Genomic DNA, 12,931 nt, shown 5'->3' on the forward strand with positions numbered 1-12,931 from the left:
GGGCTGACATTACAGCATAAACAATTCTCCCCCCACAACCATGCCATTTGTGATTTATTTTCATTGTGGCTACATAAGGGGAGAATAAACTTCAATATAAGCCAAAATAACTCAACGGATCAACGCAATCACTGCTTCTTCCAGAGATGATTTTGGGGGAACACTGGCCTCCTCAGAGCTCTCAGAGGGCCCCCTCGGAGGAGACCAAAATAATACGTCTATAATATAATAATAAATAGAATAGTACCAGCAGTGACCCCCCTACGGAATACTAAATATGCCCCCCGGAACATTTTTCCTGAAAGAAAGACTGAACGCAATTGTGTGTTTGAAGTGTAATTCCAGCAAGTAAACACACTGTACATAGTTTTCTTGATAATATTACTGAACTGATTTTACATTCACTTTACATTTTCTTTTCTATATTTTGTGTCCTGAAAAGCCAAACAACTCGCAAGGATTGTGAACAGAGATATCTGGGTAGAGCCAAACAGCCTTTTGTAGATTAAATTATACTCTTTGATTATATTAATAAATAATTATATATCAGTAATTTATACGTTTATTGTAAATTTTGTAGTATAATGAAAAATTGTATTTGTATGGATTGCCCTTTAGTGAACTAAAATTGTATTTTTTTCATTTGTTCGGAATATTATAACGGATGGAGTAACTCACTGAGACGATGGGAGGCAAGCCTAGTTCAAGTGCGAGTGAAGTTACTTTACACAATACAATAATAAGTTGAATTGTAGGGCGCTAACATCCCAGTGCAAATATATAGCCGGCGCATTTTCCCCTCTTTTTGGGGTAGGGCGCAAACATCCCAGTGCAAATATATTGCGAGCGCATTTTTTCCTATTTTTGTGGTAGGGCGCAAATTTCCCGGGCGCAAAATTCTCGCATTCAAGGAAAATATAATGTCCGTGAAGTTGACAAGCCACTTATGTCAGATTCCAATTTCGACTTTAAACGTCGCTAGTGCTACGTTAGTGTTCGATAGTGACGCAAATCGTTAGTACTCCAACTGCATGCCAACACGCCCACTTCTAAGAATCATCTCAAAAATGAGGTTAACCGTTAGAGCAAGTAAGTGCTCATTGGTGCCATTAACATTAACGTTAATGCCTCCATCGTACGGCCCTTTGAGTAATAATAACACCACGTTTTTTGCTAGTCTCAATGCGTCCCTATATTCTCGCGAACATTCTGACGTGCCCAAGTTAGTGACTTTTTTTTGGGGGGGGACTATTGTTTATCTGTTATTGTTTATTGTTTATTGCTAGTCTGCAGAGTAGTCCTTACATTAATATTCCATTGTCCTTGATAATCATTGCGTATTTACAAGCAATTTGTTATTACTGTTAGAAGATATTAAAAAACAACAGATAAAATCTACTACTTAACGGTTCATATTTTTCTTTTACAGTACATAAACGATTAATAATAATAATAATAATAATAATAATAATAATAATAATAATAATAATAATAATAATAATAATAATAATAATAATAATAATAATAATAATAATACTATTCCAGCATAAAAGTTATCAATTGCATCACACTGGCAACAAGCGACGCATATTTTAACTTCATAAAAAATCGTTTCTCACGATTTTCTGGAAAACTACGTATGATAACATCTTCATTATGTCAAGTTGTTTATCTCAGTGTGATATATGTCTTACCTCTGGACAATATCACAGTAAAACAAAAATTAAATATTAGGAGTACATCGTAGTTTTGGACTACATCTCATTAACCATGGGAAGATTGAGTAGTGTATACTTTAGGATGTAAGTTTCAGCTTAACTTGCATCATACATTCTTAGGATTACAAAAAGGAAATTTGTTCGTTTGCATTTGAACAAAATTCTTAGGATTACAAAAAGAAAAAATAATTTTTCCGAAATCCGGAATTTTTCCGAATTCCGGATTTTTTCCGAATTCCGGATTTTTTCCGAATTCCGGAATTTTTCTGAATTCCGGAATTTTTCCGAAATCCGGAATTTTTCCGAATTCCGGATTTTTTCTGAATTCCGGAATTTTTCCGAAAACCGGAATTTTTCCGAATTCCGGAATTTTTCCGAATTCCGGAATTTTCCGATTTTACTTTCCGGATTCCGGAAAGTAAAAATTCCGGAATTGGCCATCCCTAGCTACAACATAGGATACTGTTTCCTGTGATTATGTATTCTGTTATCTAAAAAAGTAACATATAAGACGAAAACTTGATGAGTTTTAAGATGAGTACGCAAGATGGCGCTTGCTGCTAGATTTTGCTACTCCTGTGCTCAATTTTATGAAATTTTTATTTACAAGCATAAATTATTTTATAGGTAGTTGTCTCATTACGGAATATGGATATTATATGACCATTTTTCGTGTTATGTTTTACATTCTATCCAAATATAATTCTATGTTTACGGAAATAGTTTTAGCGACTGCTGAATCTCATGCTTGCGCAGGACGCCATAATGCTTCGTTGCCAAACTTGCATGTCTACTGTTGCAGTCACAGTAGTAGGGTAATTCCTTATTAGCGTTTCAAGTCCAGAGGCGGAACCTGTGAATTGTGACAAAACTATTATAAATAATAAAAGTGGAAAATGGGGAAACGGAAGGAATCATATACAAAAAAGAAGAATCCAACTCAAAGTAAAAGATCGAAGAGCCAAGGGAAGCGAAGAGAAAGGGAGAATAATTTGAAGAAACAGCTAAGCGCTTTTCAATTTTTAACTGTTTGTTTCCACGTAAATATTATGCACACGTGTAATGCAAAGGTAGTTTATTTTGACGATAATTTTGAACGTTAAGTATGTAATGTGTGTTCTTTCTGTTTTCTTCTTTCCTTTTCTTTATTTATTTTTGCTAAAACTCATTTTGCTTAGGTAAAATATTATGTATTCTTGAAAATAATTTATGTTTTTGAGCTTTCATATATACACGAATAGTTACCTGAACTCATTAGTGGAAAATACTGTAGTAATTAATTTCACTTACTAGGGAAGATCGTGGGATGTTACTCTGGCTTCATACTGACACTATGCTCAGTTGACTCCTTTTTACATATGAAACAATTAGGCAACCGGAGAAATCCTCGAGCACAAGCTTGTAACTTTTTCGAAACAAATGATTTTTTCTTCAAAACAATTAATAGCAAACGAAAAACAAACGATTGACATCAGTTTGGAATCGAAAGTTGAAAGTGGGGGGCCTAGTGTGAAGTTGCCCCCATCTTTATTTTGTGAATTTGTCCGTACGTTTTTCGAAACAAACGTTTTTTCTTCAAAACAATAAATAACAAACGAAAAAGAAACGATTAACTTCGGTTTCGAATTGAAATTTGAAAGTGGGGGGTAGTGTGAAGTTGCCCTCTCCAACATTATTTTTTGAATATTTCTGTACGTTTTTCGAAACAAACGATTTTTTCTTCAAAACAAACAATAACAAACGAAAAGCAAACGATTGGGTTCAGTTTCGAATCGAAATTTGAAAGTGGGGGACTAAGCGGGAAATTGCCCACCCTCAAATTTTATTTAGTGAAAATCTCCGTAACTTTTTTCGAAACAAATGATTTTTTCTTCTAAACAATCAATAACAAACGAAAAGCAAACGATTGGGTTCAGTTTCGAATCGAAATTTGAAAGTGGGGGACTAAGCGGGAAATTGCCCACCCTCAAATTTTTTATTTAGTGAAAATCTCCGTAACTTTTTCGAAACAAATGATTTTTTCTTCTAAACAATCAATAACAAACAAAAAGCAAACGATTGGCATCAGTTTGGAGTCGAAATTTGAAAGTTTGGGGACCAACTTCACATACGTTCCACTGGCTCCAATTCTTCTAGAATCAGGCATACATTAGCACTAATTTTTGGATTCCCAGAAAGATGTTGAGTTAGCGTGTAGTTGGTACCTTAACCATTTTCGCTGTACCTTAACTTCTTAATGAGGCCAACACTAATTCTGAGAATTGGCCACTAATTTCTAACGTAAAAATGTTTTAATTTGAAGAAAATGGTTGGGATAACTTTACTCACGCAAATTACAAGTTCACGTTCCGCCGAGTCTTTCACCATGAACTAGATGTTTGCAAGGGCTCGGGCCAAGCTCGTGGGCTTAGGCCCGACCCGGCCCGTGAATCGGGCTCGGGACGGATTCGGGCCGTCTCGGGCTTAATTTTGTAAATATGCTGTGCAACTATATTTATCGGACCGTTCTTTCTGGAGGACTTTTAAAGCACATCTAAATTTGTAACTTGAGAGCCCACAATAAAAATCTGATTAACATTGTGCAATTGAGAGTAGAGAAAAACTAAAAGTAACAGAAATAAACATGCTTAGCTAATCTGTGAGTGAAAGTTTGGGCAGCAGAGTGCGTATTCAATTCTTTTCCTTCACTGCAATCGACAATGTCTGCTTTGAGGACTATCTGAGTAAGACCAGTACACATTCATCTGCATAAGAATTTACACAAGTTGACATTTTGTTTTTAAGATTTGAAGTATTTATGTTTCCATTTCATGAGAATGTACATAAATGAAATGAAATAACGTCCCACAATTATGCACCGATGCTAAGGGAGACGGAATTTACATAAATGAGCATTTTCTTTAGAGACTTCATATAGTTAGTAAGTGCAAAGGATAATCTGTATTTCGTTATTCCTTCTGAATCATGTAAGCTTTTAAAATGCATAATTAAATAAAAATTCAATTTTGCATTAATCATTAAGTTTTTGTAATTCGGGCTTATTTGATTATCACATGAGCTCGGGTCGGGATGGATCTAAAGGCTAAAACATATTTCGGGACTCGGGTCGGGCCTCACACTATAAACTCACGGGCCAGGCCGGGCCTGGGCTAAAAACTCCGGCCTATGCAGATCTCTATCATGAACCCATGTTTCCCGTGGGCGTTGGACAACAAATACTGTTGTGATGAATTTTCTGATTTGGAGCTGATTGTCTCGTCTCGAAAAGTGTACCTGTTTCTATGCAGGAAAGCCTATCTTGGCATGTGTATTTCACGAAACTGTCTCGTGTCGTCTGGTGGGCCTTGCAGTATGCTCATCAAGTTAATAGCGGTTGATTCTTCGTGTATTTTATGTTTAGTCTCCGGATTTCAAAAGTGAGATTTGAAATACTACCCCACTATGAAGTGTAGCAGCAATTATGACATGCAGACTACAAACTCGTATGTAGGAAACAAAACAGGCTGATTGGAGATCGAAATAGTCAGTATTAAATATATAAAACACACACTCAACTTACATTTCATGTTAACGTTATCACTTTTCTTATTATAAGGTCAGAACGAGACAGAGCATTTCAGCTAACAAAATTAATTAAAAATTAACGGTGATAGTATGTTTCCTTTCAATTAAACCTTCTGATATTTTTTGGTATAAGATTCTAATGAGGACAAGTATTTGACACAATGGCATAGTTAAGAAGGAGGAAAATGTGCCTCAATATCCTGTTATAATCAACCGGAAGGATTTAGTGGTCATTGACATCGGATATAGAAAAATGTGAACGGAAACTGTGGACAATGTTGCGAAAATATTTAGTACTAGTTGTGTGTATAATTATGTGATAAATATATCATTAACAGAGAACAGATTTTATTATTAGCACTTTGGTTCTAAATAGAGGCACTAACGTTTAATCAACGAAGAAAGTATTTCGGGTTACAAATTAAGGTAAGTAGTTTCATTGCACATTGATTTAATTATTAAATAACATATTTTGAACGTTATAATTCGTAAATACCTATAGTGTTCTTGTCTTTTCTCTAGAGACTTGGCTTTGATTCTCGGTGGGTCTACTTGTTGATCCGATTTCATATTTCGTATAGTCTCTGTTCTGTAAAATGGCAATTAACGTCAAATATACTGTATAAGCAAGGAAAGAAAGTAACAAACAGGCAAAAGAGGAAAAGAAAAGAACTTATATGAAAGAAAGTAATGTTTTGTTGAGAATTGAATTTACTAGAAAATATGAATTTCATCATTGGATACCATATCTAGATATACGCTAGAGATTTTTTTTTATTTTTCTCAATCCCATTAGAACATCCAATACTAGGAATATGCCTTCACATTTCTTTTATAATATATTGTACAGTATATTGTTAAAGAAATAAAGTAAAAGCAAGCAGCTTAAATTCTTTCATGTCTTCCATTTTGTACCAAAATATGTTTCTACGGAACGATTGAAATTTGAGCATTTACTGTACTTTCATTATTTGAAAATTCTAGATAAATTTTGATTTTTTTTTTCGGTTTAACGACTTCCTTTAATAATGAAAACTACGTGAGATTTAAACCACGTGGATTTTTACTGTGTACAGAAAGGAATCAAGAAACAATTAGTACTTATTAAAAATTTCCCTGTTTCTGTTCATTATAGTTTAATGATAAAGGAAATTCGAAAATTTCGTTTTTTCTTGAAAATGTTTGATTGTTTTGAACTTAACTACCATTTTAAGGACCGACGGTACGTAACACGTAGATCTATTGACCTACAGCGTAACATAAGGTCCAAATCATATGGTCATCATAAGGAGCTTTCTCAAAAACGCTTCAATTTTCTTCATACTAAATACATATGCATCGATATTCCTTAATGCAACATTAGTGGATACGAAAATTTTGCGCCCTACCCCAAATAGAGAGAAAAATGTGCCCGCTATGTATTTGCACCGGGATGTTTGCGTCCTGCAATTGAACTTGTTTTTGTATCATGCAAAGTAAGCTTCCCTTCACACTTAAACCAGGCTTGGGACTGTCAGAAAAGTAAACCAAACCTGTTGTTCCTTTTCCTGGCGTGTTGAGAAGCTCAAGCAGGAAACTCTTTCCCTTGTCATTTCTTTATTATTATTATTATTATTATTATTATTATTATTATTATTATTATTATTATTATTATTATTATTATTATTATTATTATTATTATTACTTGGTAATATTATGTAGGAAACGCTGTCCTTTGTTATCATTTGTTATTCTTTAGCAATAAATTATTTCCCTTGTCATCCTTGTTACTGCGTGTTTCCATTGCCTCCTCGTTTTCACTTCAATTTTTCAATGTTGGCTAGACTTCTCAGACATTGAACGATATCTTTGGGCAAACTGTTTTCTATCTGTGCAGTATTTTTTCAATTCTGTTGTCAAGTCGTACATATGCCTTTTTCCTTTTTTGCCTTCCAAACCGAGAAAAATTATATCATAATGCAAAGCACTGTGCTCAGCTTCCTGCAGCGTTGCCAATGTATGTGTAATTACACAAAATGTGTGCAATTTTGTCCTTTTGTGTGCATTTTGTGTGTAATGCCAATCTGTGTGTAGTTTGGCACAATTCAAAATTTTGGTCATTAACGATTTTTGCAAAGTTCCTTTCATTCAAATATTTATTATTTCCATTTTTTTTTCTGAAAATTTCCTTCTAACGCCTGACTCCAGGGCGGCTCATTAAAACATATTTCGCTCCCTTGGTACCTCACTTCTTGTTTTTCAGAAGCGGGTGTAATGACCATTAGCACCCCCAAGCAAAGCTGCTTTGTTCAAACAAGGCAATATGAATTAATATTGACCCTCGATGCTGGCCAAAATATGAGACGGAAGGAGTAAGAAGTCTTTTTTTTTTTTCTCACCACTTGTCAAGAAAATGCCATTATGCAAAGAGATGAACGACAGAGTGAATGAGAGGGTTGGGAGGTGTGTTATTGAACGAGAAGAAGGTGACGATTTTACTATAATAATAATAATAATAATAATAATAATAATAATAATAATAATAATAATAATAATAATAATAATAATAATAATAATAAATCAAACGCTGAATCTTTGAACAATGGCAAGTCGATTTATGTATAGATGTGGACATCATCAGACATAATATACATAGGTCCCAAGATAGGTAGTTATGTATTGTGCAATTTTGTGTGCCCTGTATTCTAGTTTGTGTGTAAAATTGTGCAATTTGGACGGAAGGCGTGTGTAATTTCGCTTGCTGTGTCCGGCAACACTGGCTTCCTGTTTCAGTGCTTTTAAAAGCACAAAGAAATTCGGATGAAAGTTAATCCTGCTCTTGAGCTTCTTGTTCCATCTTCGCACTTCCAGACATCGATCGGAACATTCACATTTTGCATGAACTCGTTTACAAAGTAATACATGAATTCTGTAACTTTATCTTTTATTGGCATAGTACACTGTATTGCAAGTCAATCATGTTCAATGTCTTTCCGCGGAATAATCGTCTCATCGTTTCATCGTCCCAGTACTGTTACTTCGTCCATTATAATATCCCGAACCAAAAGAAAAAATACAATTTAAGATCACTAAAGGGCAATCCCAACAAATACATTTTTCATTATACTACAATATATACAATAAAAGTGTAAGTTACTGATGTACATACATTAATATAAATATAAACTAATATTTATTAATATAATTAACTAAACTAGCTGTGTAAGTATAGTTTAATCTACACAAGGCTGTTTGGCTCTTCCCAGGTATGTCTGTTCACAATCCTTGCGAGCTGCTTTGTTTTTCAGGACACAAAATATAGAAAAGTAAATGTAAAGTGATTGTAAAATCATTTCAGTAATATTATCAAGAAAACTCAGCTATGTACAGTATGTTTACTTGCCGGAGTTATACTTCAAACACATTGTTGCGTTGAACCGTTGTGTTTATTTGGCTTATAATTGAAATTCATTCTCCCCTTATATAGCCCCAAACTATCACAATCAGCCAATGACAGGGGCAGGTGCGGGAGCTCGAACAGATTCTTTCATCTCGCAGGGAGCAAAGTCCCCGTTGCAGTTACGTCTTGGGCGCATTTTCCTCTCTTTTCCGGGTAGGGCGCAAATTTCCCAGGCGCAAAATTCTCGACACAACGTTAGTTACTATTTTAACAAATTTCATTTCTGCTGCTTTCCAGCATCAGTATGCTTGGGGCTATCATTAACAATAAAACAACTAGACAACATTTACGAATACGAAAAATGCGTTATTTTAATACTAAATTATAGCCATATTCAGATATATTCTGAAAAAAAAAAAGCAGAAAACTGATAATCATTAATGTAGAGGTTGACATTATTTTAACAAATACTATTTTGTCAACCACTTAGCCATAAATTAAAACAAAGTAGTATATTTTGTTTCTAAAAATTATAATACAAAGAAGGGAATATTCATTGAGTGTTGATTTGATTACGAGAAGCAAGGTTAGTTAGTGGGAAAATTAGTACGGTGAACTAGTTTTTACATGTCTCGTCTATGCAACATAAACTTTTGCTTATATTTTGTTATATTTTATAGAATATTAAACCGAACATGGCTTAAACTCATTAAAGCAGAAGGCTGCATTTCACTACATTTGTTCGTAGCCTTTGTATTTTCATATTAAGACCACCAAAATAAATAGAAGTGTATAAAATGATGAATACAATCAGAAGACATTTTAAACTCGTTTTCGATAGTAACTCACTAACATTTGTTGCCTTATGGAAGAATTGGTGAAACGAGAATTTGAGACGAAACGGTAAAACCCTAAGAAAACTACTGCCACGATGTTGTCAACCAGGAACTCACGTTGGAATCTTATCAGAACTCCACGCAGCAGAGGTTATTATTACTCTATCACTGAATCACTAGCATAGGTCACAAAATAGAACTGGTTGGTAGGTCACAAAATAGAAAGTCCCGCAGGTGTTGGTAGGACCTTCTATTTTGTGATCTATCAACATTTGCTCAGAAATTTAGAAATCTTAGGATAAACTTCCTAGGTCATCAACTTCAGTAATATAATGATTTCATTCATATTTACAAGTATTGATAACTATTATTTCATTAGGTAAAGAACTGAGAAAGGTTAATTAGCTCATCAACTGAAACATAAAATATAGGCACGTCACCAACTAATATATTCACACACATATAAAGTTTAAAGTGAAGATTTTTCTAGGTTCTACGTGAATACGAAATATGGACCTACACATATTCAGGTTTTTCTGGCTAGGCAGACAAGACACGTTGATTAAGGAAACGGAATTCAGAGTAGTCGCAAAGGAAAAAAATAACATTTGGAACTATTTTTAAAATTATTACTGTAATGTCTAATGCGTTGTTTGGTTTGGTACATTTCATTATTATTGTGATGTAACAAACCTTAATTTATTGTGAAAATGATTTCATAGCTCACAGTCAATACTGATTAGAAAGCGTTACGTGATGTCATTTACTAAGCTACTGCTCTCAAAGATATCTTGATATATTGAAAAGTAAATGTAATGTAAAAAAAAGCCTGTACCTAAGCAGAATTGTCGAAGGTACGCTAGAACAATTTCATTAGTGGACAGCTTATAACAGGGTAGATGTAGTGACCGGTGAGAAACCTTAGCCAATTAATTTCTTAGGGCCATAGATGGCTAAATTCACCACTAGACCTATAATTAATCGTGTGAATAAATCATATGTTTGCAAGGGAATCCATATCCAAGACCAAACACTGAGGAAGCAGATGTGGTAGGTGTTTGATTTCTCATAACATCCCTTTTTCTAATACTAGTTGTATTTGATTAAATAATATGATTCAGAAATCTCTATTTCTATATTTATACAGGAAATCCTGACTGACTCAGTAACTGATCAACGCCCAGGCCAAACGCTTAAACTAGAAACTTGAAGTTTGGACAGGGCCTAGGATTTATGATGTAAAATCTCACTAAAGTTTTTTTCTTTTTTTTTTTAATTCTACGAGGAAAGAGAGAAAGAGAGGTGATAATTATTATCATAAAACGTCCGTATCTCGGAATCTCTTAAGGATAAAGACATGAAATTCGATATTTAGACTTCTCACTTAAAATAACACATACTTCAGCGCTTTAAAAATATTTTTCATAGAAGAGAAAGAAGAAAACGGGAAGAGAAAAGAGCAGTTTTACAATTGCTGTAATTAGATGGCCAGATCTCAAAATTCGTTAAGGTTAGAGACATGAAATGTTATATTTAGACTTTTAATTTGAAATAATGAAAGACGTTGTTTCATGTTTTTTAATAATTGCTTTCCCTATAAGGGAAGAAAACAGGCAGAGTGAAAAAAATGGAAGTTGCAATTGTTAAAATAACATGGCCATATCTCGGAATTTCTTAAGGTTAGACACATGAAATATGATATTTACACTTCCAATCTAAAATAATTAAATACTTTCTTCAGTATTTTTTTTTTTTTTTTTAGATATTCCCCTTAGAAGAGAAGAAAAAGGCCTGCTAAAAATGGGTGGGGTTGTACTTCTTAAAATGTCATTATCTCGAAATTCCTTAAGAGTAGAGACATGCTAATTAAAGATGTGTAAGCATGCAGCATGTTTTGATGCTTCCATTAGAAGGGAAGAAAATGGATTGGGTGTTCCAATTGTTATAATATGATAGTCATGTCTCGAAATTCTTTAAGATTGGAGATATATTAGGGGTGTGAGAAGTATGAGGCTGTAGGCTGGCAAATGCGGGGTTCTAGGGTCAAATTCCCCAGCAAGCCGAATGCTAACATATGTAGACCTACGTAAAAAGGAAGTTTTGAGTAAGTAATTAACTAACTGCCTCCCTGACTGATCAATCCCCAGATCAAACCACTTTCGCTAGAAAGATAGGGCATTGGATTTGAGACTTATGTTACTATTAAGAAAGGACTTTTGGAAATTGGGCAGGAAAGGGAGGAAAAAGGAGTAGCAATTATTATATTAAAATGTAAATATCTTTGAATTTCTGAAGGCTAGATGCATGAAATTTCTTATATAGATTTGTTTAAAATAATCAGAACACATACTTCAGCACTTTTTGATATTTGACCTAGAAGGGAAGAAAGAGGAGTAAGGGTTCCAATTATTATTATATGAATATGTTCGACATATGAGGAGTGTACTTCCAAAACATGCTAAATCCAAAAATGACTGATTTTGAAATGAATATGGAAAAGTATACTATAGAATCTGTTACGTTAAATTTTGTAATTATTTTTTGTCAAACACATTATTTTCTGTGGTAAATTCTGTTCGAAATATCACTTGCCACAGTGTTTCATTGTAAAAAGATATAGTTTTTCTTTTTTTTTGCCTTTTCTAAAGAATTCTACCAAACGGATTTAGTATGTTTTAAAAATACACTCCTCATATATCGAAATCCCTAAAGATGAGAGAGATGAAATTTCTTTAGGATTTCTTGTCTAAAATAATTGAATACGCTTTTAGATGTTTTACGTTGAAAGACGTGACATTTCGAGCTGTAAATAAATAAATAAATAAACGGGGTGGAGGAGCTTCCCTAACGTGCCCTCATGAGATGTTCAAATCTTTTGCGACATCTCAAGTTCAGATGAAATCTGTAAGAAAAGTAAAGAAGGAAGAAAGCATAATTTTTACCACAGTAACACGTGGGAGCAATTGCTAATTAGCTTATAGTTCTAATGTTCAGAAAATTTGTTAATTTGTGCTTCTTTTTTCTTTGCTTCTAGGAAAGTCAACGATTCGTGTCTAGCCATGAAACTCATTCCACTTTTGATGTTACTCCTCATATGTATTTCCACAGTGTTAGCCGGAAGTAAGTAAAATTAAATTGTATTCATAAAAGCTAACATGACAATGCGTCACAATAATTTCTAATAGTAAACAGTCACGCTAATGCGTTTCGATACCATTCAGGTGATTTGCAAATTTCAAACTATTGTGACTATTTAATTCTAACTTGAAAACTTCATTGCTTCATTTAATTATTTCAAAATAGAATAAGAACTGTAACCATATTTAGGTGTGAGCATTAACATTTGTGTAACCATAAATTAATTGATGACCAAAGAGAGAAACAAAAGTTACAGCTTTTATTTATGCATGATTTTAACTTATAGAGTACAGCGG

The 12,931-nt window shown here is 33.8% G+C and overlaps 1 long non-coding RNA gene across 3 annotated transcripts in view; it reads left to right on the forward strand.

Annotated features, from left to right (window-relative positions):
- The first annotated feature begins 5,500 nt into the window (after positions 1 to 5,500).
- LOC145662055 (uncharacterized) overlaps positions 5,501 to 12,931 on the forward strand; it is a 103,837-nt gene continuing 96,406 nt past the window's right edge. For 2 of the 3 annotated variants that reach the window (XR_014126968.1, XR_014126967.1), the window contains exons 1-2: positions 5,501 to 5,708; positions 12,532 to 12,617. This is a non-coding gene — a long non-coding RNA (uncharacterized LOC145662055). The remainder of the gene's footprint in view (positions 5,709 to 12,531; positions 12,618 to 12,931) is intronic. The other variant, XR_014126966.1, reaches the window with a different exon arrangement.

Source organism: Thermobia domestica, chromosome 10, assembly GCF_964235325.1.
Source record: "Thermobia domestica chromosome 10, izTheDome1.hap1.1, whole genome shotgun sequence".
Lineage (NCBI taxonomy): Eukaryota > Metazoa > Arthropoda > Insecta > Zygentoma > Lepismatidae > Thermobia > Thermobia domestica.